We start from the raw sequence: 25724 nt of genomic DNA, 5'->3' as shown, positions 1-25724 counted from the left end.
GTAGCACAGATTGTTGGATGAAATACAAACTAACCTTGCTTACTTATTTCAAAGCGAGGGCACATATTTCAACCTTGTGGGAAAAAACGGACAAAGAGTTGAAATTCCACAAGGCAGTGACAAAAAGCTTACAGCACCTGGTATTCCCAGGCGGTCTCCCATCCAAGTACTAACCAGGCCCGACCCTGCTTAGCTTCCGAGATCAGACGAGATCAGGCGTACTCAGGCCGGTGTGGCCGTAAGCGAGAAACAATCTCTTGCTGCACTATGTAAAGTCAAAGTGAGCCTGATTAACAGCTGTTGCATTTTCACCATTTAGATAAGCATCTTTGTGTCACTCAAAAAGTGGAAGAAATTGCATATACTGTAGCCATAATTTGTAGCACAGATTGTTGGATGAAATACAAACTAACCTTGCTTACTTATTTCAAAGCGAGGGCACATATTTCAACCTTGTGGGAAAAAACGGACAAAGAGTTGAAATTCCACAAGGCAGTGACAAAAAGCTTACAGCACCTGGTATTCCCAGGCGGTCTCCCATCCAAGTACTAACCAGGCCCGACCCTGCTTAGCTTCCGAGATCAGACGAGATCAGGCGTACTCAGGCCGGTGTGGCCGTAAGCGAGAAACAATCTCTTGCTGCACTATGTAAAGTCAAAGTGAGCCTGATTAACAGCTGTTGCATTTTCACCATTTAGATAAGCATCTTTGTGTCACTCAAAAAGTGGAAGAAATTGCATATACTGTAGCACAGATTGTTGGATGAAATACAAACTAACCTTGCTTACTTATTTCAAAGCGAGGGCACATATTTCAACCTTGTGGGAAAAAACGGACAAAGAGTTGAAATTCCACAAGGCAGTGACAAAAAGCTTACAGCACCTGGTATTCCCAGGCGGTCTCCCATCCAAGTACTAACCAGGCCCGACCCTGCTTAGCTTCCGAGATCAGACGAGATCAGGCGTACTCAGGCCGGTGTGGCCGTAAGCGAGAAACAATCTCTTGCTGCACTATGTAAAGTCAAAGTGAGCCTGATTAACAGCTGTTGCATTTTCACCATTTAGATAAGCATCTTTGTGTCACTCAAAAAGTGGAAGAAATTGCATATACTGTAGCCATAATTTGTAGCACAGATTGTTGGATGAAATACAAACTAACCTTGCTTACTTATTTCAAAGCGAGGGCACATATTTCAACCTTGTGGGAAAAAACGGACAAAGAGTTGAAATTCCACAAGGCAGTGACAAAAAGCTTACAGCACCTGGTATTCCCAGGCGGTCTCCCATCCAAGTACTAACCAGGCCCGACCCTGCTTAGCTTCCGAGATCAGGCGTACTCAGGCCGGTGTGGCCGTAAGCGAGAAACAATCTCTTGCTGCACTATGTAAAGTCAAAGTGAGCCTGATTAACAGCTGTTGCATTTTCACCATTTAGATAAGCATCTTTGTGTCACTCAAAAAGTGGAAGAAATTGCATATACTGTAGCCATAATTTGTAGCACAGATTGTTGGATGAAATACAAACTAACCTTGCTTACTTATTTCAAAGCGAGGGCACATATTTCAACCTTGTGGGAAAAAACGGACAAAGAGTTGAAATTCCACAAGGCAGTGACAAAAAGCTTACAGCACCTGGTATTCCCAGGCGGTCTCCCATCCAAGTACTAACCAGGCCCGACCCTGCTTAGCTTCCGAGATCAGACGAGATCAGGCGTACTCAGGCCGGTGTGGCCGTAAGCGAGAAACAATCTCTTGCTGCACTATGTAAAGTCAAAGTGAGCCTGATTAACAGCTGTTGCATTTTCACCATTTAGATAAGCATCTTTGTGTCACTCAAAAAGTGGAAGAAATTGCATATACTGTAGCCATAATTTGTAGCACAGATTGTTGGATGAAATACAAACTAACCTTGCTTACTTATTTCAAAGCGAGGGCACATATTTCAACCTTGTGGGAAAAAACGGACAAAGAGTTGAAATTCCACAAGGCAGTGACAAAAAGCTTACAGCACCTGGTATTCCCAGGCGGTCTCCCATCCAAGTACTAACCAGGCCCGACCCTGCTTAGCTTCCGAGATCAGACGAGATCAGGCGTACTCAGGCCGGTGTGGCCGTAAGCGAGAAACAATCTCTTGCTGCACTATGTAAAGTCAAAGTGAGCCTGATTAACAGCTGTTGCATTTTCACCATTTAGATAAGCATCTTTGTGTCACTCAAAAAGTGGAAGAAATTGCATATACTGTAGCACAGATTGTTGGATGAAATACAAACTAACCTTGCTTACTTATTTCAAAGCGAGGGCACATATTTCAACCTTGTGGGAAAAAACGGACAAAGAGTTGAAATTCCACAAGGCAGTGACAAAAAGCTTACAGCACCTGGTATTCCCAGGCGGTCTCCCATCCAAGTACTAACCAGGCCCGACCCTGCTTAGCTTCCGAGATCAGACGAGATCAGGCGTACTCAGGCCGGTGTGGCCGTAAGCGAGAAACAATCTCTTGCTGCACTATGTAAAGTCAAAGTGAGCCTGATTAACAGCTGTTGCATTTTCACCATTTAGATAAGCATCTTTGTGTCACTCAAAAAGTGGAAGAAATTGCATATACTGTAGCCATAATTTGTAGCACAGATTGTTGGATGAAATACAAACTAACCTTGCTTACTTATTTCAAAGCGAGGGCACATATTTCAACCTTGTGGGAAAAAACGGACAAAGAGTTGAAATTCCACAAGGCAGTGACAAAAAGCTTACAGCACCTGGTATTCCCAGGCGGTCTCCCATCCAAGTACTAACCAGGCCCGACCCTGCTTAGCTTCCGAGATCAGACGAGATCAGGCGTACTCAGGCCGGTGTGGCCGTAAGCGAGAAACAATCTCTTGCTGCACTATGTAAAGTCAAAGTGAGCCTGATTAACAGCTGTTGCATTTTCACCATTTAGATAAGCATCTTTGTGTCACTCAAAAAGTGGAAGAAATTGCATATACTGTAGCACAGATTGTTGGATGAAATACAAACTAACCTTGCTTACTTATTTCAAAGCGAGGGCACATATTTCAACCTTGTGGGAAAAAACGGACAAAGAGTTGAAATTCCACAAGGCAGTGACAAAAAGCTTACAGCACCTGGTATTCCCAGGCGGTCTCCCATCCAAGTACTAACCAGGCCCGACCCTGCTTAGCTTCCGAGATCAGACGAGATCAGGCGTACTCAGGCCGGTGTGGCCGTAAGCGAGAAACAATCTCTTGCTGCACTATGTAAAGTCAAAGTGAGCCTGATTAACAGCTGTTGCATTTTCACCATTTAGATAAGCATCTTTGTGTCACTCAAAAAGTGGAAGAAATTGCATATACTGTAGCCATAATTTGTAGCACAGATTGTTGGATGAAATACAAACTAACCTTGCTTACTTATTTCAAAGCGAGGGCACATATTTCAACCTTGTGGGAAAAAACGGACAAAGAGTTGAAATTCCACAAGGCAGTGACAAAAAGCTTACAGCACCTGGTATTCCCAGGCGGTCTCCCATCCAAGTACTAACCAGGCCCGACCCTGCTTAGCTTCCGAGATCAGGCGTACTCAGGCCGGTGTGGCCGTAAGCGAGAAACAATCTCTTGCTGCACTATGTAAAGTCAAAGTGAGCCTGATTAACAGCTGTTGCATTTTCACCATTTAGATAAGCATCTTTGTGTCACTCAAAAAGTGGAAGAAATTGCATATACTGTAGCCATAATTTGTAGCACAGATTGTTGGATGAAATACAAACTAACCTTGCTTACTTATTTCAAAGCGAGGGCACATATTTCAACCTTGTGGGAAAAAACGGACAAAGAGTTGAAATTCCACAAGGCAGTGACAAAAAGCTTACAGCACCTGGTATTCCCAGGCGGTCTCCCATCCAAGTACTAACCAGGCCCGACCCTGCTTAGCTTCCGAGATCAGACGAGATCAGGCGTACTCAGGCCGGTGTGGCCGTAAGCGAGAAACAATCTCTTGCTGCACTATGTAAAGTCAAAGTGAGCCTGATTAACAGCTGTTGCATTTTCACCATTTAGATAAGCATCTTTGTGTCACTCAAAAAGTGGAAGAAATTGCATATACTGTAGCCATAATTTGTAGCACAGATTGTTGGATGAAATACAAACTAACCTTGCTTACTTATTTCAAAGCGAGGGCACATATTTCAACCTTGTGGGAAAAAACGGACAAAGAGTTGAAATTCCACAAGGCAGTGACAAAAAGCTTACAGCACCTGGTATTCCCAGGCGGTCTCCCATCCAAGTACTAACCAGGCCCGACCCTGCTTAGCTTCCGAGATCAGACGAGATCAGGCGTACTCAGGCCGGTGTGGCCGTAAGCGAGAAACAATCTCTTGCTGCACTATGTAAAGTCAAAGTGAGCCTGATTAACAGCTGTTGCATTTTCACCATTTAGATAAGCATCTTTGTGTCACTCAAAAAGTGGAAGAAATTGCATATACTGTAGCACAGATTGTTGGATGAAATACAAACTAACCTTGCTTACTTATTTCAAAGCGAGGGCACATATTTCAACCTTGTGGGAAAAAACGGACAAAGAGTTGAAATTCCACAAGGCAGTGACAAAAAGCTTACAGCACCTGGTATTCCCAGGCGGTCTCCCATCCAAGTACTAACCAGGCCCGACCCTGCTTAGCTTCCGAGATCAGACGAGATCAGGCGTACTCAGGCCGGTGTGGCCGTAAGCGAGAAACAATCTCTTGCTGCACTATGTAAAGTCAAAGTGAGCCTGATTAACAGCTGTTGCATTTTCACCATTTAGATAAGCATCTTTGTGTCACTCAAAAAGTGGAAGAAATTGCATATACTGTAGCCATAATTTGTAGCACAGATTGTTGGATGAAATACAAACTAACCTTGCTTACTTATTTCAAAGCGAGGGCACATATTTCAACCTTGTGGGAAAAAACGGACAAAGAGTTGAAATTCCACAAGGCAGTGACAAAAAGCTTACAGCACCTGGTATTCCCAGGCGGTCTCCCATCCAAGTACTAACCAGGCCCGACCCTGCTTAGCTTCCGAGATCAGGCGTACTCAGGCCGGTGTGGCCGTAAGCGAGAAACAATCTCTTGCTGCACTATGTAAAGTCAAAGTGAGCCTGATTAACAGCTGTTGCATTTTCACCATTTAGATAAGCATCTTTGTGTCACTCAAAAAGTGGAAGAAATTGCATATACTGTAGCCATAATTTGTAGCACAGATTGTTGGATGAAATACAAACTAACCTTGCTTACTTATTTCAAAGCGAGGGCACATATTTCAACCTTGTGGGAAAAAACGGACAAAGAGTTGAAATTCCACAAGGCAGTGACAAAAAGCTTACAGCACCTGGTATTCCCAGGCGGTCTCCCATCCAAGTACTAACCAGGCCCGACCCTGCTTAGCTTCCGAGATCAGACGAGATCAGGCGTACTCAGGCCGGTGTGGCCGTAAGCGAGAAACAATCTCTTGCTGCACTATGTAAAGTCAAAGTGAGCCTGATTAACAGCTGTTGCATTTTCACCATTTAGATAAGCATCTTTGTGTCACTCAAAAAGTGGAAGAAATTGCATATACTGTAGCACAGATTGTTGGATGAAATACAAACTAACCTTGCTTACTTATTTCAAAGCGAGGGCACATATTTCAACCTTGTGGGAAAAAACGGACAAAGAGTTGAAATTCCACAAGGCAGTGACAAAAAGCTTACAGCACCTGGTATTCCCAGGCGGTCTCCCATCCAAGTACTAACCAGGCCCGACCCTGCTTAGCTTCCGAGATCAGACGAGATCAGGCGTACTCAGGCCGGTGTGGCCGTAAGCGAGAAACAATCTCTTGCTGCACTATGTAAAGTCAAAGTGAGCCTGATTAACAGCTGTTGCATTTTCACCATTTAGATAAGCATCTTTGTGTCACTCAAAAAGTGGAAGAAATTGCATATACTGTAGCACAGATTGTTGGATGAAATACAAACTAACCTTGCTTACTTATTTCAAAGCGAGGGCACATATTTCAACCTTGTGGGAAAAAACGGACAAAGAGTTGAAATTCCACAAGGCAGTGACAAAAAGCTTACAGCACCTGGTATTCCCAGGCGGTCTCCCATCCAAGTACTAACCAGGCCCGACCCTGCTTAGCTTCCGAGATCAGACGAGATCAGGCGTACTCAGGCCGGTGTGGCCGTAAGCGAGAAACAATCTCTTGCTGCACTATGTAAAGTCAAAGTGAGCCTGATTAACAGCTGTTGCATTTTCACCATTTAGATAAGCATCTTTGTGTCACTCAAAAAGTGGAAGAAATTGCATATACTGTAGCCATAATTTGTAGCACAGATTGTTGGATGAAATACAAACTAACCTTGCTTACTTATTTCAAAGCGAGGGCACATATTTCAACCTTGTGGGAAAAAACGGACAAAGAGTTGAAATTCCACAAGGCAGTGACAAAAAGCTTACAGCACCTGGTATTCCCAGGCGGTCTCCCATCCAAGTACTAACCAGGCCCGACCCTGCTTAGCTTCCGAGATCAGGCGTACTCAGGCCGGTGTGGCCGTAAGCGAGAAACAATCTCTTGCTGCACTATGTAAAGTCAAAGTGAGCCTGATTAACAGCTGTTGCATTTTCACCATTTAGATAAGCATCTTTGTGTCACTCAAAAAGTGGAAGAAATTGCATATACTGTAGCCATAATTTGTAGCACAGATTGTTGGATGAAATACAAACTAACCTTGCTTACTTATTTCAAAGCGAGGGCACATATTTCAACCTTGTGGGAAAAAACGGACAAAGAGTTGAAATTCCACAAGGCAGTGACAAAAAGCTTACAGCACCTGGTATTCCCAGGCGGTCTCCCATCCAAGTACTAACCAGGCCCGACCCTGCTTAGCTTCCGAGATCAGACGAGATCAGGCGTACTCAGACCGGTGTGGCCGTAAGCGAGAAACAATCTCTTGCTGCACTATGTAAAGTCAAAGTGAGCCTGATTAACAGCTGTTGCATTTTCACCATTTAGATAAGCATCTTTGTGTCACTCAAAAAGTGGAAGAAATTGCATATACTGTAGCACAGATTGTTGGATGAAATACAAACTAACCTTGCTTACTTATTTCAAAGCGAGGGCACATATTTCAACCTTGTGGGAAAAAACGGACAAAGAGTTGAAATTCCACAAGGCAGTGACAAAAAGCTTACAGCACCTGGTATTCCCAGGCGGTCTCCCATCCAAGTACTAACCAGGCCCGACCCTGCTTAGCTTCCGAGATCAGGCGTACTCAGGCCGGTGTGGCCGTAAGCGAGAAACAATCTCTTGCTGCACTATGTAAAGTCAAAGTGAGCCTGATTAACAGCTGTTGCATTTTCACCATTTAGATAAGCATCTTTGTGTCACTCAAAAAGTGGAAGAAATTGCATATACTGTAGCCATAATTTGTAGCACAGATTGTTGGATGAAATACAAACTAACCTTGCTTACTTATTTCAAAGCGAGGGCACATATTTCAACCTTGTGGGAAAAAACGGACAAAGAGTTGAAATTCCACAAGGCAGTGACAAAAAGCTTACAGCACCTGGTATTCCCAGGCGGTCTCCCATCCAAGTACTAACCAGGCCCGACCCTGCTTAGCTTCCGAGATCAGGCGTACTCAGGCCGGTGTGGCCGTAAGCGAGAAACAATCTCTTGCTGCACTATGTAAAGTCAAAGTGAGCCTGATTAACAGCTGTTGCATTTTCACCATTTAGATAAGCATCTTTGTGTCACTCAAAAAGTGGAAGAAATTGCATATACTGTAGCCATAATTTGTAGCACAGATTGTTGGATGAAATACAAACTAACCTTGCTTACTTATTTCAAAGCGAGGGCACATATTTCAACCTTGTGGGAAAAAACGGACAAAGAGTTGAAATTCCACAAGGCAGTGACAAAAAGCTTACAGCACCTGGTATTCCCAGGCGGTCTCCCATCCAAGTACTAACCAGGCCCGACCCTGCTTAGCTTCCGAGATCAGACGAGATCAGGCGTACTCAGGCCGGTGTGGCCGTAAGCGAGAAACAATCTCTTGCTGCACTATGTAAAGTCAAAGTGAGCCTGATTAACAGCTGTTGCATTTTCACCATTTAGATAAGCATCTTTGTGTCACTCAAAAAGTGGAAGAAATTGCATATACTGTAGCCATAATTTGTAGCACAGATTGTTGGATGAAATACAAACTAACCTTGCTTACTTATTTCAAAGCGAGGGCACATATTTCAACCTTGTGGGAAAAAACGGACAAAGAGTTGAAATTCCACAAGGCAGTGACAAAAAGCTTACAGCACCTGGTATTCCCAGGCGGTCTCCCATCCAAGTACTAACCAGGCCCGACCCTGCTTAGCTTCCGAGATCAGACGAGATCAGGCGTACTCAGGCCGGTGTGGCCGTAAGCGAGAAACAATCTCTTGCTGCACTATGTAAAGTCAAAGTGAGCCTGATTAACAGCTGTTGCATTTTCACCATTTAGATAAGCATCTTTGTGTCACTCAAAAAGTGGAAGAAATTGCATATACTGTAGCACAGATTGTTGGATGAAATACAAACTAACCTTGCTTACTTATTTCAAAGCGAGGGCACATATTTCAACCTTGTGGGAAAAAACGGACAAAGAGTTGAAATTCCACAAGGCAGTGACAAAAAGCTTACAGCACCTGGTATTCCCAGGCGGTCTCCCATCCAAGTACTAACCAGGCCCGACCCTGCTTAGCTTCCGAGATCAGACGAGATCAGGCGTACTCAGGCCGGTGTGGCCGTAAGCGAGAAACAATCTCTTGCTGCACTATGTAAAGTCAAAGTGAGCCTGATTAACAGCTGTTGCATTTTCACCATTTAGATAAGCATCTTTGTGTCACTCAAAAAGTGGAAGAAATTGCATATACTGTAGCACAGATTGTTGGATGAAATACAAACTAACCTTGCTTACTTATTTCAAAGCGAGGGCACATATTTCAACCTTGTGGGAAAAAACGGACAAAGAGTTGAAATTCCACAAGGCAGTGACAAAAAGCTTACAGCACCTGGTATTCCCAGGCGGTCTCCCATCCAAGTACTAACCAGGCCCGACCCTGCTTAGCTTCCGAGATCAGACGAGATCAGGCGTACTCAGGCCGGTGTGGCCGTAAGCGAGAAACAATCTCTTGCTGCACTATGTAAAGTCAAAGTGAGCCTGATTAACAGCTGTTGCATTTTCACCATTTAGATAAGCATCTTTGTGTCACTCAAAAAGTGGAAGAAATTGCATATACTGTAGCACAGATTGTTGGATGAAATACAAACTAACCTTGCTTACTTATTTCAAAGCGAGGGCACATATTTCAACCTTGTGGGAAAAAACGGACAAAGAGTTGAAATTCCACAAGGCAGTGACAAAAAGCTTACAGCACCTGGTATTCCCAGGCGGTCTCCCATCCAAGTACTAACCAGGCCCGACCCTGCTTAGCTTCCGAGATCAGACGAGATCAGGCGTACTCAGGCCGGTGTGGCCGTAAGCGAGAAACAATCTCTTGCTGCACTATGTAAAGTCAAAGTGAGCCTGATTAACAGCTGTTGCATTTTCACCATTTAGATAAGCATCTTTGTGTCACTCAAAAAGTGGAAGAAATTGCATATACTGTAGCACAGATTGTTGGATGAAATACAAACTAACCTTGCTTACTTATTTCAAAGCGAGGGCACATATTTCAACCTTGTGGGAAAAAACGGACAAAGAGTTGAAATTCCACAAGGCAGTGACAAAAAGCTTACAGCACCTGGTATTCCCAGGCGGTCTCCCATCCAAGTACTAACCAGGCCCGACCCTGCTTAGCTTCCGAGATCAGACGAGATCAGGCGTACTCAGGCCGGTGTGGCCGTAAGCGAGAAACAATCTCTTGCTGCACTATGTAAAGTCAAAGTGAGCCTGATTAACAGCTGTTGCATTTTCACCATTTAGATAAGCATCTTTGTGTCACTCAAAAAGTGGAAGAAATTGCATATACTGTAGCACAGATTGTTGGATGAAATACAAACTAACCTTGCTTACTTATTTCAAAGCGAGGGCACATATTTCAACCTTGTGGGAAAAAACGGACAAAGAGTTGAAATTCCACAAGGCAGTGACAAAAAGCTTACAGCACCTGGTATTCCCAGGCGGTCTCCCATCCAAGTACTAACCAGGCCCGACCCTGCTTAGCTTCCGAGATCAGACGAGATCAGGCGTACTCAGGCCGGTGTGGCCGTAAGCGAGAAACAATCTCTTGCTGCACTATGTAAAGTCAAAGTGAGCCTGATTAACAGCTGTTGCATTTTCACCATTTAGATAAGCATCTTTGTGTCACTCAAAAAGTGGAAGAAATTGCATATACTGTAGCACAGATTGTTGGATGAAATACAAACTAACCTTGCTTACTTATTTCAAAGCGAGGGCACATATTTCAACCTTGTGGGAAAAAACGGACAAAGAGTTGAAATTCCACAAGGCAGTGACAAAAAGCTTACAGCACCTGGTATTCCCAGGCGGTCTCCCATCCAAGTACTAACCAGGCCCGACCCTGCTTAGCTTCCGAGATCAGGCGTACTCAGGCCGGTGTGGCCGTAAGCGAGAAACAATCTCTTGCTGCACTATGTAAAGTCAAAGTGAGCCTGATTAACAGCTGTTGCATTTTCACCATTTAGATAAGCATCTTTGTGTCACTCAAAAAGTGGAAGAAATTGCATATACTGTAGCACAGATTGTTGGATGAAATACAAACTAACCTTGCTTACTTATTTCAAAGCGAGGGCACATATTTCAACCTTGTGGGAAAAAACGGACAAAGAGTTGAAATTCCACAAGGCAGTGACAAAAAGCTTACAGCACCTGGTATTCCCAGGCGGTCTCCCATCCAAGTACTAACCAGGCCCGACCCTGCTTAGCTTCCGAGATCAGACGAGATCAGGCGTACTCAGGCCGGTGTGGCCGTAAGCGAGAAACAATCTCTTGCTGCACTATGTAAAGTCAAAGTGAGCCTGATTAACAGCTGTTGCATTTTCACCATTTAGATAAGCATCTTTGTGTCACTCAAAAAGTGGAAGAAATTGCATATACTGTAGCACAGATTGTTGGATGAAATACAAACTAACCTTGCTTACTTATTTCAAAGCGAGGGCACATATTTCAACCTTGTGGGAAAAAACGGACAAAGAGTTGAAATTCCACAAGGCAGTGACAAAAAGCTTACAGCACCTGGTATTCCCAGGCGGTCTCCCATCCAAGTACTAACCAGGCCCGACCCTGCTTAGCTTCCGAGATCAGACGAGATCAGGCGTACTCAGGCCGGTGTGGCCGTAAGCGAGAAACAATCTCTTGCTGCACTATGTAAAGTCAAAGTGAGCCTGATTAACAGCTGTTGCATTTTCACCATTTAGATAAGCATCTTTGTGTCACTCAAAAAGTGGAAGAAATTGCATATACTGTAGCACAGATTGTTGGATGAAATACAAACTAACCTTGCTTACTTATTTCAAAGCGAGGGCACATATTTCAACCTTGTGGGAAAAAACGGACAAAGAGTTGAAATTCCACAAGGCAGTGACAAAAAGCTTACAGCACCTGGTATTCCCAGGCGGTCTCCCATCCAAGTACTAACCAGGCCCGACCCTGCTTAGCTTCCGAGATCAGACGAGATCAGGCGTACTCAGGCCGGTGTGGCCGTAAGCGAGAAACAATCTCTTGCTGCACTATGTAAAGTCAAAGTGAGCCTGATTAACAGCTGTTGCATTTTCACCATTTAGATAAGCATCTTTGTGTCACTCAAAAAGTGGAAGAAATTGCATATACTGTAGCACAGATTGTTGGATGAAATACAAACTAACCTTGCTTACTTATTTCAAAGCGAGGGCACATATTTCAACCTTGTGGGAAAAAACGGACAAAGAGTTGAAATTCCACAAGGCAGTGACAAAAAGCTTACAGCACCTGGTATTCCCAGGCGGTCTCCCATCCAAGTACTAACCAGGCCCGACCCTGCTTAGCTTCCGAGATCAGACGAGATCAGGCGTACTCAGGCCGGTGTGGCCGTAAGCGAGAAACAATCTCTTGCTGCACTATGTAAAGTCAAAGTGAGCCTGATTAACAGCTGTTGCATTTTCACCATTTAGATAAGCATCTTTGTGTCACTCAAAAAGTGGAAGAAATTGCATATACTGTAGCACAGATTGTTGGATGAAATACAAACTAACCTTGCTTACTTATTTCAAAGCGAGGGCACATATTTCAACCTTGTGGGAAAAAACGGACAAAGAGTTGAAATTCCACAAGGCAGTGACAAAAAGCTTACAGCACCTGGTATTCCCAGGCGGTCTCCCATCCAAGTACTAACCAGGCCCGACCCTGCTTAGCTTCCGAGATCAGACGAGATCAGGCGTACTCAGGCCGGTGTGGCCGTAAGCGAGAAACAATCTCTTGCTGCACTATGTAAAGTCAAAGTGAGCCTGATTAACAGCTGTTGCATTTTCACCATTTAGATAAGCATCTTTGTGTCACTCAAAAAGTGGAAGAAATTGCATATACTGTAGCACAGATTGTTGGATGAAATACAAACTAACCTTGCTTACTTATTTCAAAGCGAGGGCACATATTTCAACCTTGTGGGAAAAAACGGACAAAGAGTTGAAATTCCACAAGGCAGTGACAAAAAGCTTACAGCACCTGGTATTCCCAGGCGGTCTCCCATCCAAGTACTAACCAGGCCCGACCCTGCTTAGCTTCCGAGATCAGACGAGATCAGGCGTACTCAGGCCGGTGTGGCCGTAAGCGAGAAACAATCTCTTGCTGCACTATGTAAAGTCAAAGTGAGCCTGATTAACAGCTGTTGCATTTTCACCATTTAGATAAGCATCTTTGTGTCACTCAAAAAGTGGAAGAAATTGCATATACTGTAGCACAGATTGTTGGATGAAATACAAACTAACCTTGCTTACTTATTTCAAAGCGAGGGCACATATTTCAACCTTGTGGGAAAAAACGGACAAAGAGTTGAAATTCCACAAGGCAGTGACAAAAAGCTTACAGCACCTGGTATTCCCAGGCGGTCTCCCATCCAAGTACTAACCAGGCCCGACCCTGCTTAGCTTCCGAGATCAGACGAGATCAGGCGTACTCAGGCCGGTGTGGCCGTAAGCGAGAAACAATCTCTTGCTGCACTATGTAAAGTCAAAGTGAGCCTGATTAACAGCTGTTGCATTTTCACCATTTAGATAAGCATCTTTGTGTCACTCAAAAAGTGGAAGAAATTGCATATACTGTAGCACAGATTGTTGGATGAAATACAAACTAACCTTGCTTACTTATTTCAAAGCGAGGGCACATATTTCAACCTTGTGGGAAAAAACGGACAAAGAGTTGAAATTCCACAAGGCAGTGACAAAAAGCTTACAGCACCTGGTATTCCCAGGCGGTCTCCCATCCAAGTACTAACCAGGCCCGACCCTGCTTAGCTTCCGAGATCAGACGAGATCAGGCGTACTCAGGCCGGTGTGGCCGTAAGCGAGAAACAATCTCTTGCTGCACTATGTAAAGTCAAAGTGAGCCTGATTAACAGCTGTTGCATTTTCACCATTTAGATAAGCATCTTTGTGTCACTCAAAAAGTGGAAGAAATTGCATATACTGTAGCACAGATTGTTGGATGAAATACAAACTAACCTTGCTTACTTATTTCAAAGCGAGGGCACATATTTCAACCTTGTGGGAAAAAACGGACAAAGAGTTGAAATTCCACAAGGCAGTGACAAAAAGCTTACAGCACCTGGTATTCCCAGGCGGTCTCCCATCCAAGTACTAACCAGGCCCGACCCTGCTTAGCTTCCGAGATCAGACGAGATCAGGCGTACTCAGGCCGGTGTGGCCGTAAGCGAGAAACAATCTCTTGCTGCACTATGTAAAGTCAAAGTGAGCCTGATTAACAGCTGTTGCATTTTCACCATTTAGATAAGCATCTTTGTGTCACTCAAAAAGTGGAAGAAATTGCATATACTGTAGCACAGATTGTTGGATGAAATACAAACTAACCTTGCTTACTTATTTCAAAGCGAGGGCACATATTTCAACCTTGTGGGAAAAAACGGACAAAGAGTTGAAATTCCACAAGGCAGTGACAAAAAGCTTACAGCACCTGGTATTCCCAGGCGGTCTCCCATCCAAGTACTAACCAGGCCCGACCCTGCTTAGCTTCCGAGATCAGACGAGATCAGGCGTACTCAGGCCGGTGTGGCCGTAAGCGAGAAACAATCTCTTGCTGCACTATGTAAAGTCAAAGTGAGCCTGATTAACAGCTGTTGCATTTTCACCATTTAGATAAGCATCTTTGTGTCACTCAAAAAGTGGAAGAAATTGCATATACTGTAGCACAGATTGTTGGATGAAATACAAACTAACCTTGCTTACTTATTTCAAAGCGAGGGCACATATTTCAACCTTGTGGGAAAAAACGGACAAAGAGTTGAAATTCCACAAGGCAGTGACAAAAAGCTTACAGCACCTGGTATTCCCAGGCGGTCTCCCATCCAAGTACTAACCAGGCCCGACCCTGCTTAGCTTCCGAGATCAGACGAGATCAGGCGTACTCAGGCCGGTGTGGCCGTAAGCGAGAAACAATCTCTTGCTGCACTATGTAAAGTCAAAGTGAGCCTGATTAACAGCTGTTGCATTTTCACCATTTAGATAAGCATCTTTGTGTCACTCAAAAAGTGGAAGAAATTGCATATACTGTAGCACAGATTGTTGGATGAAATACAAACTAACCTTGCTTACTTATTTCAAAGCGAGGGCACATATTTCAACCTTGTGGGAAAAAACGGACAAAGAGTTGAAATTCCACAAGGCAGTGACAAAAAGCTTACAGCACCTGGTATTCCCAGGCGGTCTCCCATCCAAGTACTAACCAGGCCCGACCCTGCTTAGCTTCCGAGATCAGACGAGATCAGGCGTACTCAGGCCGGTGTGGCCGTAAGCGAGAAACAATCTCTTGCTGCACTATGTAAAGTCAAAGTGAGCCTGATTAACAGCTGTTGCATTTTCACCATTTAGATAAGCATCTTTGTGTCACTCAAAAAGTGGAAGAAATTGCATATACTGTAGCACAGATTGTTGGATGAAATACAAACTAACCTTGCTTACTTATTTCAAAGCGAGGGCACATATTTCAACCTTGTGGGAAAAAACGGACAAAGAGTTGAAATTCCACAAGGCAGTGACAAAAAGCTTACAGCACCTGGTATTCCCAGGCGGTCTCCCATCCAAGTACTAACCAGGCCCGACCCTGCTTAGCTTCCGAGATCAGACGAGATCAGGCGTACTCAGGCCGGTGTGGCCGTAAGCGAGAAACAATCTCTTGCTGCACTATGTAAAGTCAAAGTGAGCCTGATTAACAGCTGTTGCATTTTCACCATTTAGATAAGCATCTTTGTGTCACTCAAAAAGTGGAAGAAATTGCATATACTGTAGCACAGATTGTTGGATGAAATACAAACTAACCTTGCTTACTTATTTCAAAGCGAGGGCACATATTTCAACCTTGTGGGAAAAAACGGACAAAGAGTTGAAATTCCACAAGGCAGTGACAAAAAGCTTACAGCACCTGGTATTCCCAGGCGGTCTCCCATCCAAGTACTAACCAGGCCCGACCCTGCTTAGCTTCCGAGATCAGACGAGATCAGGCGTACTCAGGCCGGTGTGGCCGTAAGCGAGAAACAATCTCTTGCTGCACTATGTAAAGTCAAAGTGAGCCTGATTAACAGCTGTTGCATTTTCACCATTTAGATAAGCATCTTTGTGTCACTCAAAAAGTGGAAGAAATTGCATATACTGTAGCACAGATTGTTGGATGAAATACAAACTAACCTTGCTTACTTATTTCAAAGCGAGGGCACATATTTCAACCTTGTGGGAAAAAACGGACAAAGAGTTGAAATTCCACAAGGCAGTGACAAAAAGCTTACAGCACCTGGTATTCCCAGGCGGTCTCCCATCCAAGTACTAACCAGGCCCGACCCTGCTTAGCTTCCGAGATCAGACGAGATCAGGCGTACTCAGGCCGGTGTGGCCGTAAGCGAGAAACAATCTCTTGCTGCACTATGTAAAGTCAAAGTGAGCCTGATTAACAGCTGTTGCATTTTCACCATTTAGATAAGCATCTTTGTGTCACTCAAAAAGTGGAAGAAATTGCATATACTGTAGCACAGATTGTTGGATGAAATACAAACTAACCTTGCTTACTTATTTCAAAGCGAGGGCACATATTTCAACCTTGTGGGAAAAAACGGACAAAGAGTTGAAATTCCACAAGGCAGTGACAAAAAGCTTACAGCACCTGGTATTCCCAGGCGGTCTCCCATCCAAGTACTAACCAGGCCCGACCCTGCTTAGCTTCCGAGATCAGACGAGATCAGGCGTACTCAGGCCGGTGTGGCCGCAAGCGAGAAACAATCTCTTGCTGCACTATGTAAGGTCAAAGTGAGCCTGATTAACAGCTGTTGCATTTTCACCATTTAGATAAGCATCTTTGTGTCACTCAAAAAGTGGAAGAAATTGCATATACTGTAGCCATAATTTGTAGCACAGATTGTTGGATGAAATACAAACTAACCTTGCTTACTTATTTCAAAGCGAGGGCACATATTTCAACCTTGTGGGAAAAAACGGACAAAGAGTTGAAATTCCACAAGGCAGTGACAAAAAGCTTACAGCACCTGGTATTCCCAGGCGGTCTCCCATCCAAGTACTAACCAGGCCCGACCCTGCTTAGCTTCCGAGATCAGACGAGATCAGGCGTACTCAGGCCGGTGTGGCCGTAAGCGAGAAACAATCTCTTGCTGCACTATGTAAAGTCAAAGTGAGCCTGATTAACAGCTGTTGCATTTTCACCATTTAGATAAGCATCTTTGTGTCACTCAAAAAGTGGAAGAAATTGCATATACTGTAGCACAGATTGTTGGATGAAATACAAACTAACCTTGCTTACTTATTTCAAAGCGAGGGCACATATTTCAACCTTGTGGGAAAAAACGGACAAAGAGTTGAAATTCCACAAGGCAGTGACAAAAAGCTTACAGCACCTGGTATTCCCAGGCGGTCTCCCATCCAAGTACTAACCAGGCCCGACCCTGCTTAGCTTCCGAGATCAGACGAGATCAGGCGTACTCAGGCCGGTGTGGCCGTAAGCGAGAAACAATCTCTTGCTGCACTATGTAAAGTCAAAGTGAGCCTGATTAACAGCTGTTGCATTTTCACCATTTAGATAAGCATCTTTGTGTCACTCAAAAAGTGGAAGAAATTGCATATACTGTAGCACAGATTGTTGGATGAAATACAAACTAACCTTGCTTACTTATTTCAAAGCGAGGGCACATATTTCAACCTTGTGGGAAAAAACGGACAAAGAGTTGAAATTCCACAAGGCAGTGACAAAAAGCTTACAGCACCTGGTATTCCCAGGCGGTCTCCCATCCAAGTACTAACCAGGCCCGACCCTGCTTAGCTTCCGAGATCAGACGAGATCAGGCGTACTCAGGCCGGTGTGGCCGTAAGCGAGAAACAATCTCTTGCTGCACTATGTAAAGTCAAAGTGAGCCTGATTAACAGCTGTTGCATTTTCACCATTTAGATAAGCATCTTTGTGTCACTCAAAAAGTGGAAGAAATTGCATATACTGTAGCACAGATTGTTGGATGAAATACAAACTAACCTTGCTTACTTATTTCAAAGCGAGGGCACATATTTCAACCTTGTGGGAAAAAACGGACAAAGAGTTGAAATTCCACAAGGCAGTGACAAAAAGCTTACAGCACCTGGTATTCCCAGGCGGTCTCCCATCCAAGTACTAACCAGGCCCGACCCTGCTTAGCTTCCGAGATCAGACGAGATCAGGCGTACTCAGGCCGGTGTGGCCGTAAGCGAGAAACAATCTCTTGCTGCACTATGTAAAGTCAAAGTGAGCCTGATTAACAGCTGTTGCATTTTCACCATTTAGATAAGCATCTTTGTGTCACTCAAAAAGTGGAAGAAATTGCATATACTGTAGCACAGATTGTTGGATGAAATACAAACTAACCTTGCTTACTTATTTCAAAGCGAGGGCACATATTTCAACCTTGTGGGAAAAAACGGACAAAGAGTTGAAATTCCACAAGGCAGTGACAAAAAGCTTACAGCACCTGGTATTCCCAGGCGGTCTCCCATCCAAGTACTAACCAGGCCCGACCCTGCTTAGCTTCCGAGATCAGACGAGATCAGGCGTACTCAGGCCGGTGTGGCCGCAAGCGAGAAACAATCTCTTGCTGCACTATGTAAGGTCAAAGTGAGCCTGATTAACAGCTGTTGCATTTTCACCATTTAGATAAGCATCTTTGTGTCACTCAAAAAGTGGAAGAAATTGCATATACTGTAGCCATAATTTGTAGCACAGATTGTTGGATGAAATACAAACTAACCTTGCTTACTTATTTCAAAGCGAGGGCACATATTTCAACCTTGTGGGAAAAAACGGACAAAGAGTTGAAATTCCACAAGGCAGTGACAAAAAGCTTACAGCACCTGGTATTCCCAGGCGGTCTCCCATTCAAGTACTAACCAGGCCCGACCCTGCTTAGCTTCCGAGATCAGACGAGATCAGGCGTACTCAGGCCGGTGTGGCCGTAAGCGAGAAACAATCTCTTGCTGCACTATGTAAAGTCAAAGTGAGCCTGATTAACAGCTGTTGCATTTTCACCATTTAGATAAGCATCTTTGTGTCACTCAAAAAGTGGAAGAAATTGCATATACTGTAGCCATAATTTGTAGCACAGATTGTTGGATGAAATACAAACTAACCTTGCTTACTTATTTCAAAGCGAGGGCACATATTTCAACCTTGTGGGAAAAAACGGACAAAGAGTTGAAATTCCACAAGGCAGTGACAAAAAGCTTACAGCACCTGGTATTCCCAGGCGGTCTCCCATCCAAGTACTAACCAGGCCCGACCCTGCTTAGCTTCCGAGATCAGACGAGATCAGGCGTACTCAGGCCGGTGTGGCCGTAAGCGAGAAACAATCTCTTGCTGCACTATGTAAAGTCAAAGTGAGCCTGATTAACAGCTGTTGCATTTTCACCATTTAGATAAGCATCTTTGTGTCACTCAAAAAGTGGAAGAAATTGCATATACTGTAGCACAGATTGTTGGATGAAATACAAACTAACCTTGCTTACTTATTTCAAAGCGAGGGCACATATTTCAACCTTGTGGGAAAAAACGGACAAAGAGTTGAAATTCCACAAGGCAGTGACAAAAAGCTTACAGCACCTGGTATTCCCAGGCGGTCTCCCATCCAAGTACTAACCAGGCCCGACCCTGCTTAGCTTCCGAGATCAGACGAGATCAGGCGTACTCAGGCCGGTGTGGCCGTAAGCGAGAAACAATCTCTTGCTGCACTATGTAAAGTCAAAGTGAGCCTGATTAACAGCTGTTGCATTTTCACCATTTAGATAAGCATCTTTGTGTCACTCAAAAAGTGGAAGAAATTGCATATACTGTAGCACAGATTGTTGGATGAAATACAAACTAACCTTGCTTACTTATTTCAAAGCGAGGGCACATATTTCAACCTTGTGGGAAAAAACGGACAAAGAGTTGAAATTCCACAAGGCAGTGACAAAAAGCTTACAGCACCTGGTATTCCCAGGCGGTCTCCCATCCAAGTACTAACCAGGCCCGACCCTGCTTAGCTTCCGAGATCAGACGAGATCAGGCGTACTCAGGCCGGTGTGGCCGTAAGCGAGAAACAATCTCTTGCTGCACTATGTAAAGTCAAAGTGAGCCTGATTAACAGCTGTTGCATTTTCACCATTTAGATAAGCATCTTTGTGTCACTCAAAAAGTGGAAGAAATTGCATATACTGTAGCACAGATTGTTGGATGAAATACAAACTAACCTTGCTTACTTATTTCAAAGCGAGGGCACATATTTCAACCTTGTGGGAAAAAACGGACAAAGAGTTGAAATTCCACAAGGCAGTGACAAAAAGCTTACAGCACCTGGTATTCCCAGGCGGTCTCCCATCCAAGTACTAACCAGGCCCGACCCTGCTTAGCTTCCGAGATCAGACGAGATCAGGCGTACTCAGGCCGGTGTGGCCGTAAGCGAGAAAAAATCTCTTGCTGCACTATGTAAAGTCAAAGTGAGCCTGATTAACAGCTGTTGCATTTTCACCATTTAGATAAGCATCTTTGTGTCACTCAAAAAGTGGAAGAAATTGCATATACTGTAGCACAGATTGTTGGATGAAATACAAACTAACCTTGCTTACTTATTTCAAAGCGAGGGCACATATTTCAACCTTGTGGGAAAAAACGGACAAAGAGTTGAAATTCCACAAGGCAGTGACAAAAAGCTTACAGCACCTGGTATTCCCAGGCGGTCTCCCATCCAAGTACTAACCAGGCCCGACCCTGCTTAGCTTCCGAGATCAGACGAGATCAGGCGTACTCAGGCCGGTGTGGCCGTAAGCGAGAAACAATCTCTTGCTGCACTATGTAAAGTCAAAGTGAGCCTGATTAACAGCTGTTGCATTTTCACCATTTAGATAAGCATCTTTGTGTCACTCAAAAAGTGGAAGAAATTGCATATACTGTAGCACAGATTGTTGGATGAAATACAAACTAACCTTGCTTACTTATTTCAAAGCGAGGGCACATATTTCAACCTTGTGGGAAAAAACGGACAAAGAGTTGAAATTCCACAAGGCAGTGACAAAAAGCTTACAGCACCTGGTATTCCCAGGCGGTCTCCCATCCAAGTACTAACCAGGCCCGACCCTGCTTAGCTTCCGAGATCAGACGAGATCAGGCGTACTCAGGCCGGTGTGGCCGTAAGCGAGAAACAATCTCTTGCTGCACTATGTAAAGTCAAAGTGAGCCTGATTAACAGCTGTTGCATTTTCACCATTTAGATAAGCATCTTTGTGTCACTCAAAAAGTGGAAGAAATTGCATATACTGTAGCACAGATTGTTGGATGAAATACAAACTAACCTTGCTTACTTATTTCAAAGCGAGGGCACATATTTCAACCTTGTGGGAAAAAACGGACAAAGAGTTGAAATTCCACAAGGCAGTGACAAAAAGCTTACAGCACCTGGTATTCCCAGGCGGTCTCCCATCCAAGTACTAACCAGGCCCGACCCTGCTTAGCTTCCGAGATCAGACGAGATCAGGCGTACTCAGGCCGGTGTGGCCGTAAGCGAGAAACAATCTCTTGCTGCACTATGTAAAGTCAAAGTGAGCCTGATTAACAGCTGTTGCATTTTCACCATTTAGATAAGCATCTTTGTGTCACTCAAAAAGTGGAAGAAATTGCATATACTGTAGCACAGATTGTTGGATGAAATACAAACTAACCTTGCTTACTTATTTCAAAGCGAGGGCACATATTTCAACCTTGTGGGAAAAAACGGACAAAGAGTTGAAATTCCACAAGGCAGTGACAAAAAGCTTACAGCACCTGGTATTCCCAGGCGGTCTCCCATCCAAGTACTAACCAGGCCCGACCCTGCTTAGCTTCCGAGATCAGACGAGATCAGGCGTACTCAGGCCGGTGTGGCCGTAAGCGAGAAACAATCTCTTGCTGCACTATGTAAAGTCAAAGTGAGCCTGATTAACAGCTGTTGCATTTTCACCATTTAGATAAGCATCTTTGTGTCACTCAAAAAGTGGAAGAAATTGCATATACTGTAGCACAGATTGTTGGATGAAATACAAACTAACCTTGCTTACTTATTTCAAAGCGAGGGCACATATTTCAACCTTGTGGGAAAAAACGGACAAAGAGTTGAAATTCCACAAGGCAGTGACAAAAAGCTTACAGCACCTGGTATTCCCAGGCGGTCTCCCATCCAAGTACTAACCAGGCCCGACCCTGCTTAGCTTCCGAGATCAGACGAGATCAGGCGTACTCAGGCCGGTGTGGCCGTAAGCGAGAAACAATCTCTTGCTGCACTATGTAAAGTCAAAGTGAGCCTGATTAACAGCTGTTGCATTTTCACCATTTAGATAAGCATCTTTGTGTCACTCAAAAAGTGGAAGAAATTGCATATACTGTAGCACAGATTGTTGGATGAAATACAAACTAACCTTGCTTACTTATTTCAAAGCGAGGGCACATATTTCAACCTTGTGGGAAAAAACGGACAAAGAGTTGAAATTCCACAAGGCAGTGACAAAAAGCTTACAGCACCTGGTATTCCCAGGCGGTCTCCCATCCAAGTACTAACCAGGCCCGACCCTGCTTAGCTTCCGAGATCAGACGAGATCAGGCGTACTCAGGCCGGTGTGGCCGTAAGCGAGAAACAATCTCTTGCTGCACTATGTAAAGTCAAAGTGAGCCTGATTAACAGCTGTTGCATTTTCACCATTTAGATAAGCATCTTTGTGTCACTCAAAAAGTGGAAGAAATTGCATATACTGTAGCACAGATTGTTGGATGAAATACAAACTAACCTTGCTTACTTATTTCAAAGCGAGGGCACATATTTCAACCTTGTGGGAAAAAACGGACAAAGAGTTGAAATTCCACAAGGCAGTGACAAAAAGCTTACAGCACCTGGTATTCCCAGGCGGTCTCCCATCCAAGTACTAACCAGGCCCGACCCTGCTTAGCTTCCGAGATCAGACGAGATCAGGCGTACTCAGGCCGGTGTGGCCGTAAGCGAGAAACAATCTCTTGCTGCACTATGTAAAGTCAAAGTGAGCCTGATTAACAGCTGTTGCATTTTCACCATTTAGATAAGCATCTTTGTGTCACTCAAAAAGTGGAAGAAATTGCATATACTGTAGCACAGATTGTTGGATGAAATACAAACTAACCTTGCTTACTTATTTCAAAGCGAGGGCACATATTTCAACCTTGTGGGAAAAAACGGACAAAGAGTTGAAATTCCACAAGGCAGTGACAAAAAGCTTACAGCACCTGGTATTCCCAGGCGGTCTCCCATCCAAGTACTAACCAGGCCCGACCCTGCTTAGCTTCCGAGATCAGACGAGATCAGGGGTACTCAGGCCGGTGTGGCCGTAAGCGAGAAACAATCTCTTGCTGCACTATGTAAAGTCAAAGTGAGCCTGATTAACAGCTGTTGCATTTTCACCATTTAGATAAGCATCTTTGTGTCACTCAAAAAGTGGAAGAAATTGCATATACTGTAGCACAGATTGTTGGATGAAATACAAACTAACCTTGCTTACTTATTTCAAAGCGAGGGCACATATTTCAACCTTGTGGGAAAAAACGGACAAAGAGTTGAAATTCCACAAGGCAGTGACAAAAAGCTTACAGCACCTGGTATTCCCAGGCGGTCTCCCATCCAAGTACTAACCAGGCCCGACCCTGCTTAGCTTCCGAGATCAGACGAGATCAGGCGTACTCAGGCCTGTGTGGCCGTAAGCGAGAAACAATCTCTTGCTGCACTATGTAAAGTCAAAGTGAGCCTGATTAACAGCTGTTGCATTTTCACCATTTAGATAAGCATCTTTGTGTCACTCAAAAAGTGGAAGAAATTGCATATACTGTAGCACAGATTGTTGGATGAAATACAAACTAACCTTGCTTACTTATTTCAAAGCGAGGGCACATATTTCAACCTTGTGGGAAAAAACGGACAAAGAGTTGAAATTCCACAAGGCAGTGACAAAAAGCTTACAGCACCTGGTATTCCCAGGCGGTCTCCCATCCAAGTACTAACCAGGCCCGACCCTGCTTAGCTTCCGAGATCAGACGAGATCAGGCGTACTCAGGCCGGTGTGGCCGTAAGCGAGAAACAATCTCTTGCTGCACTATGTAAAGTCAAAGTGAGCCTGATTAACAGCTGTTGCATTTTCACCATTTAGATAAGCATCTTTGTGTCACTCAAAAAGTGGAAGAAATTGCATATACTGTAGCACAGATTGTTGGATGAAATACAAACTAACCTTGCTTACTTATTTCAAAGCGAGGGCACATATTTCAACCTTGTGGGAAAAAACGGACAAAGAGTTGAAATTCCACAAGGCAGTGACAAAAAGCTTACAGCACCTGGTATTCCCAGGCGGTCTCCCATCCAAGTACTAACCAGGCCCGACCCTGCTTAGCTTCCGAGATCAGACGAGATCAGGCGTACTCAGGCCTGTGTGGCCGTAAGCGAGAAACAATCTCTTGCTGCACTATGTAAAGTCAAAGTGAGCCTGATTAACAGCTGTTGCATTTTCACCATTTAGATAAGCATCTTTGTGTCACTCAAAAAGTGGAAGAAATTGCATATACTGTAGCACAGATTGTTGGATGAAATACAAACTAACCTTGCTTACTTATTTCAAAGCGAGGGCACATATTTCAACCTTGTGGGAAAAAACGGACAAAGAGTTGAAATTCCACAAGGCAGTGACAAAAAGCTTACAGCACCTGGTATTCCCAGGCGGTCTCCCATCCAAGTACTAACCAGGCCCGACCCTGCTTAGCTTCCGAGATCAGACGAGATCAGGCGTACTCAGGCCGGTGTGGCCGTAAGCGAGAAACAATCTCTTGCTGCACTATGTAAAGTCAAAGTGAGCCTGATTAACAGCTGTTGCATTTTCACCATTTAGATAAGCATCTTTGTGTCACTCAAAAAGTGGAAGAAATTGCATATACTGTAGCACAGATTGTTGGATGAAATACAAACTAACCTTGCTTACTTATTTCAAAGCGAGGGCACATATTTCAACCTTGTGGGAAAAAACGGACAAAGAGTTGAAATTCCACAAGGCAGTGACAAAAAGCTTACAGCACCTGGTATTCCCAGGCGGTCTCCCATCCAAGTACTAACCAGGCCCGACCCTGCTTAGCTTCCGAGATCAGACGAGATCAGGCGTACTCAGGCCGGTGTGGCCGTAAGCGAGAAACAATCTCTTGCTGCACTATGTAAAGTCAAAGTGAGCCTGATTAACAGCTGTTGCATTTTCACCATTTAGATAAGCATCTTTGTGTCACTCAAAAAGTGGAAGAAATTGCATATACTGTAGCACAGATTGTTGGATGAAATACAAACTAACCTTGCTTACTTATTTCAAAGCGAGGGCACATATTTCAACCTTGTGGGAAAAAACGGACAAAGAGTTGAAATTCCACAAGGCAGTGACAAAAAGCTTACAGCACCTGGTATTCCCAGGCGGTCTCCCATCCAAGTACTAACCAGGCCCGACCCTGCTTAGCTTCCGAGATCAGACGAGATCAGGCGTACTCAGGCCGGTGTGGCCGTAAGCGAGAAACAATCTCTTGCTGCACTATGTAAAGTCAAAGTGAGCCTGATTAACAGCTGTTGCATTTTCACCATTTAGATAAGCATCTTTGTGTCACTCAAAAAGTGGAAGAAATTGCATATACTGTAGCACAGATTGTTGGATGAAATACAAACTAACCTTGCTTACTTATTTCAAAGCGAGGGCACATATTTCAACCTTGTGGGAAAAAACGGACAAAGAGTTGAAATTCCACAAGGCAGTGACAAAAAGCTTACAGCACCTGGTATTCCCAGGCGGTCTCCCATCCAAGTACTAACCAGGCCCGACCCTGCTTAGCTTCCGAGATCAGACGAGATCAGGCGTACTCAGGCCGGTGTGGCCGTAAGCGAGAAACAATCTCTTGCTGCACTATGTAAAGTCAAAGTGAGCCTGATTAACAGCTGTTGCAT

At 44.1% G+C, this 25724-nt stretch overlaps 61 non-coding genes and 9 pseudogenes across 61 annotated transcripts; all 70 read right to left on the bottom strand.

Annotated features, from left to right (window-relative positions):
• Positions 1–125: 125 nt before the first annotated feature.
• On the bottom strand, positions 126–244 carry LOC118942151 (5S ribosomal RNA). The gene has a single exon (XR_005038100.1). It is a non-coding gene; the product is annotated as a 5S ribosomal RNA (ribosomal RNA).
• Positions 245–504: 260 nt separating this feature from the next.
• LOC118942152 (5S ribosomal RNA) lies at positions 505–623 on the bottom strand. The gene has a single exon (XR_005038101.1). It is a non-coding gene; the product is annotated as a 5S ribosomal RNA (ribosomal RNA).
• Positions 624–870: 247 nt separating this feature from the next.
• Positions 871–989, bottom strand: LOC118942153 (5S ribosomal RNA). Its single transcript, XR_005038102.1, has one exon. It is a non-coding gene; the product is annotated as a 5S ribosomal RNA (ribosomal RNA).
• A 260-nt stretch (positions 990–1249) lies between these two features.
• LOC118942154 (5S ribosomal RNA) lies at positions 1250–1358 on the bottom strand (annotated as a pseudogene).
• Positions 1359–1618: 260 nt separating this feature from the next.
• On the bottom strand, positions 1619–1737 carry LOC118942156 (5S ribosomal RNA). Its single transcript, XR_005038105.1, has one exon. It is a non-coding gene; the product is annotated as a 5S ribosomal RNA (ribosomal RNA).
• Positions 1738–1997: 260 nt separating this feature from the next.
• Positions 1998–2116, bottom strand: LOC118942157 (5S ribosomal RNA). Its single transcript, XR_005038106.1, has one exon. It is a non-coding gene; the product is annotated as a 5S ribosomal RNA (ribosomal RNA).
• Positions 2117–2363: 247 nt separating this feature from the next.
• Positions 2364–2482, bottom strand: LOC118942158 (5S ribosomal RNA). The gene has a single exon (XR_005038107.1). It is a non-coding gene; the product is annotated as a 5S ribosomal RNA (ribosomal RNA).
• A 260-nt stretch (positions 2483–2742) lies between these two features.
• LOC118942159 (5S ribosomal RNA) lies at positions 2743–2861 on the bottom strand. The gene has a single exon (XR_005038108.1). It is a non-coding gene; the product is annotated as a 5S ribosomal RNA (ribosomal RNA).
• Positions 2862–3108: 247 nt separating this feature from the next.
• Positions 3109–3227, bottom strand: LOC118942160 (5S ribosomal RNA). Its single transcript, XR_005038109.1, has one exon. It is a non-coding gene; the product is annotated as a 5S ribosomal RNA (ribosomal RNA).
• A 260-nt stretch (positions 3228–3487) lies between these two features.
• LOC118942161 (5S ribosomal RNA) lies at positions 3488–3596 on the bottom strand (annotated as a pseudogene).
• Positions 3597–3856: 260 nt separating this feature from the next.
• Positions 3857–3975, bottom strand: LOC118942162 (5S ribosomal RNA). The gene has a single exon (XR_005038111.1). It is a non-coding gene; the product is annotated as a 5S ribosomal RNA (ribosomal RNA).
• A 260-nt stretch (positions 3976–4235) lies between these two features.
• LOC118942163 (5S ribosomal RNA) lies at positions 4236–4354 on the bottom strand. The gene has a single exon (XR_005038112.1). It is a non-coding gene; the product is annotated as a 5S ribosomal RNA (ribosomal RNA).
• Positions 4355–4601: 247 nt separating this feature from the next.
• On the bottom strand, positions 4602–4720 carry LOC118942164 (5S ribosomal RNA). Its single transcript, XR_005038113.1, has one exon. It is a non-coding gene; the product is annotated as a 5S ribosomal RNA (ribosomal RNA).
• Positions 4721–4980: 260 nt separating this feature from the next.
• On the bottom strand, positions 4981–5089 carry LOC118942165 (5S ribosomal RNA; annotated as a pseudogene).
• Positions 5090–5349: 260 nt separating this feature from the next.
• On the bottom strand, positions 5350–5468 carry LOC118942167 (5S ribosomal RNA). The gene has a single exon (XR_005038116.1). It is a non-coding gene; the product is annotated as a 5S ribosomal RNA (ribosomal RNA).
• Positions 5469–5715: 247 nt separating this feature from the next.
• LOC118942168 (5S ribosomal RNA) lies at positions 5716–5834 on the bottom strand. The gene has a single exon (XR_005038117.1). It is a non-coding gene; the product is annotated as a 5S ribosomal RNA (ribosomal RNA).
• Positions 5835–6081: 247 nt separating this feature from the next.
• Positions 6082–6200, bottom strand: LOC118942169 (5S ribosomal RNA). Its single transcript, XR_005038118.1, has one exon. It is a non-coding gene; the product is annotated as a 5S ribosomal RNA (ribosomal RNA).
• A 260-nt stretch (positions 6201–6460) lies between these two features.
• Positions 6461–6569, bottom strand: LOC118942170 (5S ribosomal RNA; annotated as a pseudogene).
• A 260-nt stretch (positions 6570–6829) lies between these two features.
• LOC118942171 (5S ribosomal RNA) lies at positions 6830–6948 on the bottom strand. Its single transcript, XR_005038120.2, has one exon. It is a non-coding gene; the product is annotated as a 5S ribosomal RNA (ribosomal RNA).
• Positions 6949–7195: 247 nt separating this feature from the next.
• On the bottom strand, positions 7196–7304 carry LOC118942172 (5S ribosomal RNA; annotated as a pseudogene).
• Positions 7305–7564: 260 nt separating this feature from the next.
• LOC118942173 (5S ribosomal RNA) lies at positions 7565–7673 on the bottom strand (annotated as a pseudogene).
• A 260-nt stretch (positions 7674–7933) lies between these two features.
• On the bottom strand, positions 7934–8052 carry LOC118942174 (5S ribosomal RNA). Its single transcript, XR_005038123.1, has one exon. It is a non-coding gene; the product is annotated as a 5S ribosomal RNA (ribosomal RNA).
• Positions 8053–8312: 260 nt separating this feature from the next.
• On the bottom strand, positions 8313–8431 carry LOC118942175 (5S ribosomal RNA). The gene has a single exon (XR_005038124.1). It is a non-coding gene; the product is annotated as a 5S ribosomal RNA (ribosomal RNA).
• A 247-nt stretch (positions 8432–8678) lies between these two features.
• On the bottom strand, positions 8679–8797 carry LOC118942176 (5S ribosomal RNA). The gene has a single exon (XR_005038125.1). It is a non-coding gene; the product is annotated as a 5S ribosomal RNA (ribosomal RNA).
• Positions 8798–9044: 247 nt separating this feature from the next.
• LOC118942178 (5S ribosomal RNA) lies at positions 9045–9163 on the bottom strand. The gene has a single exon (XR_005038127.1). It is a non-coding gene; the product is annotated as a 5S ribosomal RNA (ribosomal RNA).
• A 247-nt stretch (positions 9164–9410) lies between these two features.
• On the bottom strand, positions 9411–9529 carry LOC118942179 (5S ribosomal RNA). The gene has a single exon (XR_005038128.1). It is a non-coding gene; the product is annotated as a 5S ribosomal RNA (ribosomal RNA).
• Positions 9530–9776: 247 nt separating this feature from the next.
• Positions 9777–9895, bottom strand: LOC118942180 (5S ribosomal RNA). The gene has a single exon (XR_005038129.1). It is a non-coding gene; the product is annotated as a 5S ribosomal RNA (ribosomal RNA).
• Positions 9896–10142: 247 nt separating this feature from the next.
• Positions 10143–10261, bottom strand: LOC118942181 (5S ribosomal RNA). Its single transcript, XR_005038130.1, has one exon. It is a non-coding gene; the product is annotated as a 5S ribosomal RNA (ribosomal RNA).
• Positions 10262–10508: 247 nt separating this feature from the next.
• Positions 10509–10617, bottom strand: LOC118942182 (5S ribosomal RNA; annotated as a pseudogene).
• A 247-nt stretch (positions 10618–10864) lies between these two features.
• Positions 10865–10983, bottom strand: LOC118942183 (5S ribosomal RNA). Its single transcript, XR_005038132.1, has one exon. It is a non-coding gene; the product is annotated as a 5S ribosomal RNA (ribosomal RNA).
• A 247-nt stretch (positions 10984–11230) lies between these two features.
• LOC118942184 (5S ribosomal RNA) lies at positions 11231–11349 on the bottom strand. Its single transcript, XR_005038133.1, has one exon. It is a non-coding gene; the product is annotated as a 5S ribosomal RNA (ribosomal RNA).
• A 247-nt stretch (positions 11350–11596) lies between these two features.
• LOC118942185 (5S ribosomal RNA) lies at positions 11597–11715 on the bottom strand. The gene has a single exon (XR_005038134.1). It is a non-coding gene; the product is annotated as a 5S ribosomal RNA (ribosomal RNA).
• Positions 11716–11962: 247 nt separating this feature from the next.
• Positions 11963–12081, bottom strand: LOC118942186 (5S ribosomal RNA). The gene has a single exon (XR_005038135.1). It is a non-coding gene; the product is annotated as a 5S ribosomal RNA (ribosomal RNA).
• Positions 12082–12328: 247 nt separating this feature from the next.
• On the bottom strand, positions 12329–12447 carry LOC118942187 (5S ribosomal RNA). Its single transcript, XR_005038136.1, has one exon. It is a non-coding gene; the product is annotated as a 5S ribosomal RNA (ribosomal RNA).
• Positions 12448–12694: 247 nt separating this feature from the next.
• Positions 12695–12813, bottom strand: LOC118942189 (5S ribosomal RNA). The gene has a single exon (XR_005038138.1). It is a non-coding gene; the product is annotated as a 5S ribosomal RNA (ribosomal RNA).
• Positions 12814–13060: 247 nt separating this feature from the next.
• Positions 13061–13179, bottom strand: LOC118942190 (5S ribosomal RNA). The gene has a single exon (XR_005038139.1). It is a non-coding gene; the product is annotated as a 5S ribosomal RNA (ribosomal RNA).
• Positions 13180–13426: 247 nt separating this feature from the next.
• LOC118942191 (5S ribosomal RNA) lies at positions 13427–13545 on the bottom strand. Its single transcript, XR_005038140.1, has one exon. It is a non-coding gene; the product is annotated as a 5S ribosomal RNA (ribosomal RNA).
• Positions 13546–13792: 247 nt separating this feature from the next.
• LOC118942192 (5S ribosomal RNA) lies at positions 13793–13911 on the bottom strand. The gene has a single exon (XR_005038141.1). It is a non-coding gene; the product is annotated as a 5S ribosomal RNA (ribosomal RNA).
• A 247-nt stretch (positions 13912–14158) lies between these two features.
• On the bottom strand, positions 14159–14277 carry LOC118942193 (5S ribosomal RNA). Its single transcript, XR_005038142.1, has one exon. It is a non-coding gene; the product is annotated as a 5S ribosomal RNA (ribosomal RNA).
• Positions 14278–14524: 247 nt separating this feature from the next.
• On the bottom strand, positions 14525–14643 carry LOC118942195 (5S ribosomal RNA). The gene has a single exon (XR_005038144.1). It is a non-coding gene; the product is annotated as a 5S ribosomal RNA (ribosomal RNA).
• Positions 14644–14890: 247 nt separating this feature from the next.
• Positions 14891–15009, bottom strand: LOC118942196 (5S ribosomal RNA). Its single transcript, XR_005038145.1, has one exon. It is a non-coding gene; the product is annotated as a 5S ribosomal RNA (ribosomal RNA).
• Positions 15010–15256: 247 nt separating this feature from the next.
• Positions 15257–15375, bottom strand: LOC118942197 (5S ribosomal RNA). The gene has a single exon (XR_005038146.1). It is a non-coding gene; the product is annotated as a 5S ribosomal RNA (ribosomal RNA).
• Positions 15376–15622: 247 nt separating this feature from the next.
• On the bottom strand, positions 15623–15741 carry LOC118942198 (5S ribosomal RNA). The gene has a single exon (XR_005038147.1). It is a non-coding gene; the product is annotated as a 5S ribosomal RNA (ribosomal RNA).
• A 247-nt stretch (positions 15742–15988) lies between these two features.
• On the bottom strand, positions 15989–16107 carry LOC118942199 (5S ribosomal RNA). The gene has a single exon (XR_005038148.1). It is a non-coding gene; the product is annotated as a 5S ribosomal RNA (ribosomal RNA).
• A 247-nt stretch (positions 16108–16354) lies between these two features.
• Positions 16355–16473, bottom strand: LOC118942201 (5S ribosomal RNA). The gene has a single exon (XR_005038150.2). It is a non-coding gene; the product is annotated as a 5S ribosomal RNA (ribosomal RNA).
• Positions 16474–16733: 260 nt separating this feature from the next.
• LOC118942202 (5S ribosomal RNA) lies at positions 16734–16852 on the bottom strand. The gene has a single exon (XR_005038151.1). It is a non-coding gene; the product is annotated as a 5S ribosomal RNA (ribosomal RNA).
• Positions 16853–17099: 247 nt separating this feature from the next.
• Positions 17100–17218, bottom strand: LOC118942203 (5S ribosomal RNA). The gene has a single exon (XR_005038152.1). It is a non-coding gene; the product is annotated as a 5S ribosomal RNA (ribosomal RNA).
• Positions 17219–17465: 247 nt separating this feature from the next.
• LOC118942204 (5S ribosomal RNA) lies at positions 17466–17584 on the bottom strand. The gene has a single exon (XR_005038153.1). It is a non-coding gene; the product is annotated as a 5S ribosomal RNA (ribosomal RNA).
• Positions 17585–17831: 247 nt separating this feature from the next.
• LOC118942205 (5S ribosomal RNA) lies at positions 17832–17950 on the bottom strand. The gene has a single exon (XR_005038154.1). It is a non-coding gene; the product is annotated as a 5S ribosomal RNA (ribosomal RNA).
• Positions 17951–18197: 247 nt separating this feature from the next.
• Positions 18198–18316, bottom strand: LOC118942206 (5S ribosomal RNA). Its single transcript, XR_005038155.2, has one exon. It is a non-coding gene; the product is annotated as a 5S ribosomal RNA (ribosomal RNA).
• Positions 18317–18576: 260 nt separating this feature from the next.
• LOC118942207 (5S ribosomal RNA) lies at positions 18577–18695 on the bottom strand. Its single transcript, XR_005038156.2, has one exon. It is a non-coding gene; the product is annotated as a 5S ribosomal RNA (ribosomal RNA).
• Positions 18696–18955: 260 nt separating this feature from the next.
• LOC118942208 (5S ribosomal RNA) lies at positions 18956–19074 on the bottom strand. The gene has a single exon (XR_005038157.1). It is a non-coding gene; the product is annotated as a 5S ribosomal RNA (ribosomal RNA).
• Positions 19075–19321: 247 nt separating this feature from the next.
• LOC118942209 (5S ribosomal RNA) lies at positions 19322–19440 on the bottom strand. Its single transcript, XR_005038158.1, has one exon. It is a non-coding gene; the product is annotated as a 5S ribosomal RNA (ribosomal RNA).
• A 247-nt stretch (positions 19441–19687) lies between these two features.
• LOC118942210 (5S ribosomal RNA) lies at positions 19688–19806 on the bottom strand. The gene has a single exon (XR_005038159.1). It is a non-coding gene; the product is annotated as a 5S ribosomal RNA (ribosomal RNA).
• Positions 19807–20053: 247 nt separating this feature from the next.
• On the bottom strand, positions 20054–20172 carry LOC118942212 (5S ribosomal RNA). The gene has a single exon (XR_005038161.1). It is a non-coding gene; the product is annotated as a 5S ribosomal RNA (ribosomal RNA).
• Positions 20173–20419: 247 nt separating this feature from the next.
• Positions 20420–20538, bottom strand: LOC118942213 (5S ribosomal RNA). Its single transcript, XR_005038162.1, has one exon. It is a non-coding gene; the product is annotated as a 5S ribosomal RNA (ribosomal RNA).
• A 247-nt stretch (positions 20539–20785) lies between these two features.
• Positions 20786–20904, bottom strand: LOC118942214 (5S ribosomal RNA). The gene has a single exon (XR_005038163.1). It is a non-coding gene; the product is annotated as a 5S ribosomal RNA (ribosomal RNA).
• A 247-nt stretch (positions 20905–21151) lies between these two features.
• On the bottom strand, positions 21152–21270 carry LOC118942215 (5S ribosomal RNA). The gene has a single exon (XR_005038164.1). It is a non-coding gene; the product is annotated as a 5S ribosomal RNA (ribosomal RNA).
• A 247-nt stretch (positions 21271–21517) lies between these two features.
• Positions 21518–21636, bottom strand: LOC118942216 (5S ribosomal RNA). The gene has a single exon (XR_005038165.1). It is a non-coding gene; the product is annotated as a 5S ribosomal RNA (ribosomal RNA).
• A 247-nt stretch (positions 21637–21883) lies between these two features.
• LOC118942217 (5S ribosomal RNA) lies at positions 21884–22002 on the bottom strand. The gene has a single exon (XR_005038166.1). It is a non-coding gene; the product is annotated as a 5S ribosomal RNA (ribosomal RNA).
• A 247-nt stretch (positions 22003–22249) lies between these two features.
• LOC118942218 (5S ribosomal RNA) lies at positions 22250–22368 on the bottom strand. The gene has a single exon (XR_005038167.1). It is a non-coding gene; the product is annotated as a 5S ribosomal RNA (ribosomal RNA).
• Positions 22369–22615: 247 nt separating this feature from the next.
• On the bottom strand, positions 22616–22734 carry LOC118942219 (5S ribosomal RNA). Its single transcript, XR_005038168.1, has one exon. It is a non-coding gene; the product is annotated as a 5S ribosomal RNA (ribosomal RNA).
• A 247-nt stretch (positions 22735–22981) lies between these two features.
• LOC118942220 (5S ribosomal RNA) lies at positions 22982–23100 on the bottom strand. Its single transcript, XR_005038169.2, has one exon. It is a non-coding gene; the product is annotated as a 5S ribosomal RNA (ribosomal RNA).
• A 247-nt stretch (positions 23101–23347) lies between these two features.
• Positions 23348–23466, bottom strand: LOC118942221 (5S ribosomal RNA; annotated as a pseudogene).
• A 247-nt stretch (positions 23467–23713) lies between these two features.
• LOC118942223 (5S ribosomal RNA) lies at positions 23714–23832 on the bottom strand. Its single transcript, XR_005038172.1, has one exon. It is a non-coding gene; the product is annotated as a 5S ribosomal RNA (ribosomal RNA).
• A 247-nt stretch (positions 23833–24079) lies between these two features.
• LOC118942224 (5S ribosomal RNA) lies at positions 24080–24198 on the bottom strand (annotated as a pseudogene).
• Positions 24199–24445: 247 nt separating this feature from the next.
• LOC118942225 (5S ribosomal RNA) lies at positions 24446–24564 on the bottom strand. Its single transcript, XR_005038174.1, has one exon. It is a non-coding gene; the product is annotated as a 5S ribosomal RNA (ribosomal RNA).
• Positions 24565–24811: 247 nt separating this feature from the next.
• On the bottom strand, positions 24812–24930 carry LOC118942226 (5S ribosomal RNA). The gene has a single exon (XR_005038175.1). It is a non-coding gene; the product is annotated as a 5S ribosomal RNA (ribosomal RNA).
• A 247-nt stretch (positions 24931–25177) lies between these two features.
• LOC118942227 (5S ribosomal RNA) lies at positions 25178–25296 on the bottom strand. The gene has a single exon (XR_005038176.1). It is a non-coding gene; the product is annotated as a 5S ribosomal RNA (ribosomal RNA).
• A 247-nt stretch (positions 25297–25543) lies between these two features.
• On the bottom strand, positions 25544–25662 carry LOC118942228 (5S ribosomal RNA). The gene has a single exon (XR_005038177.1). It is a non-coding gene; the product is annotated as a 5S ribosomal RNA (ribosomal RNA).
• Between the last annotated feature and the right edge of the window lie 62 nt (positions 25663–25724).

Source organism: Oncorhynchus mykiss, chromosome 20 (assembly GCF_057628025.1).
Source record: "Oncorhynchus mykiss isolate SJ-2025 chromosome 20, ASM5762802v1, whole genome shotgun sequence".
NCBI classification, from domain to species: Eukaryota; Metazoa; Chordata; class Actinopteri; order Salmoniformes; family Salmonidae; genus Oncorhynchus; species Oncorhynchus mykiss.
The sequence above is the reverse complement of the archived record's forward strand: the minus strand, read 5'-3'. Positions and strand labels throughout refer to the sequence as shown.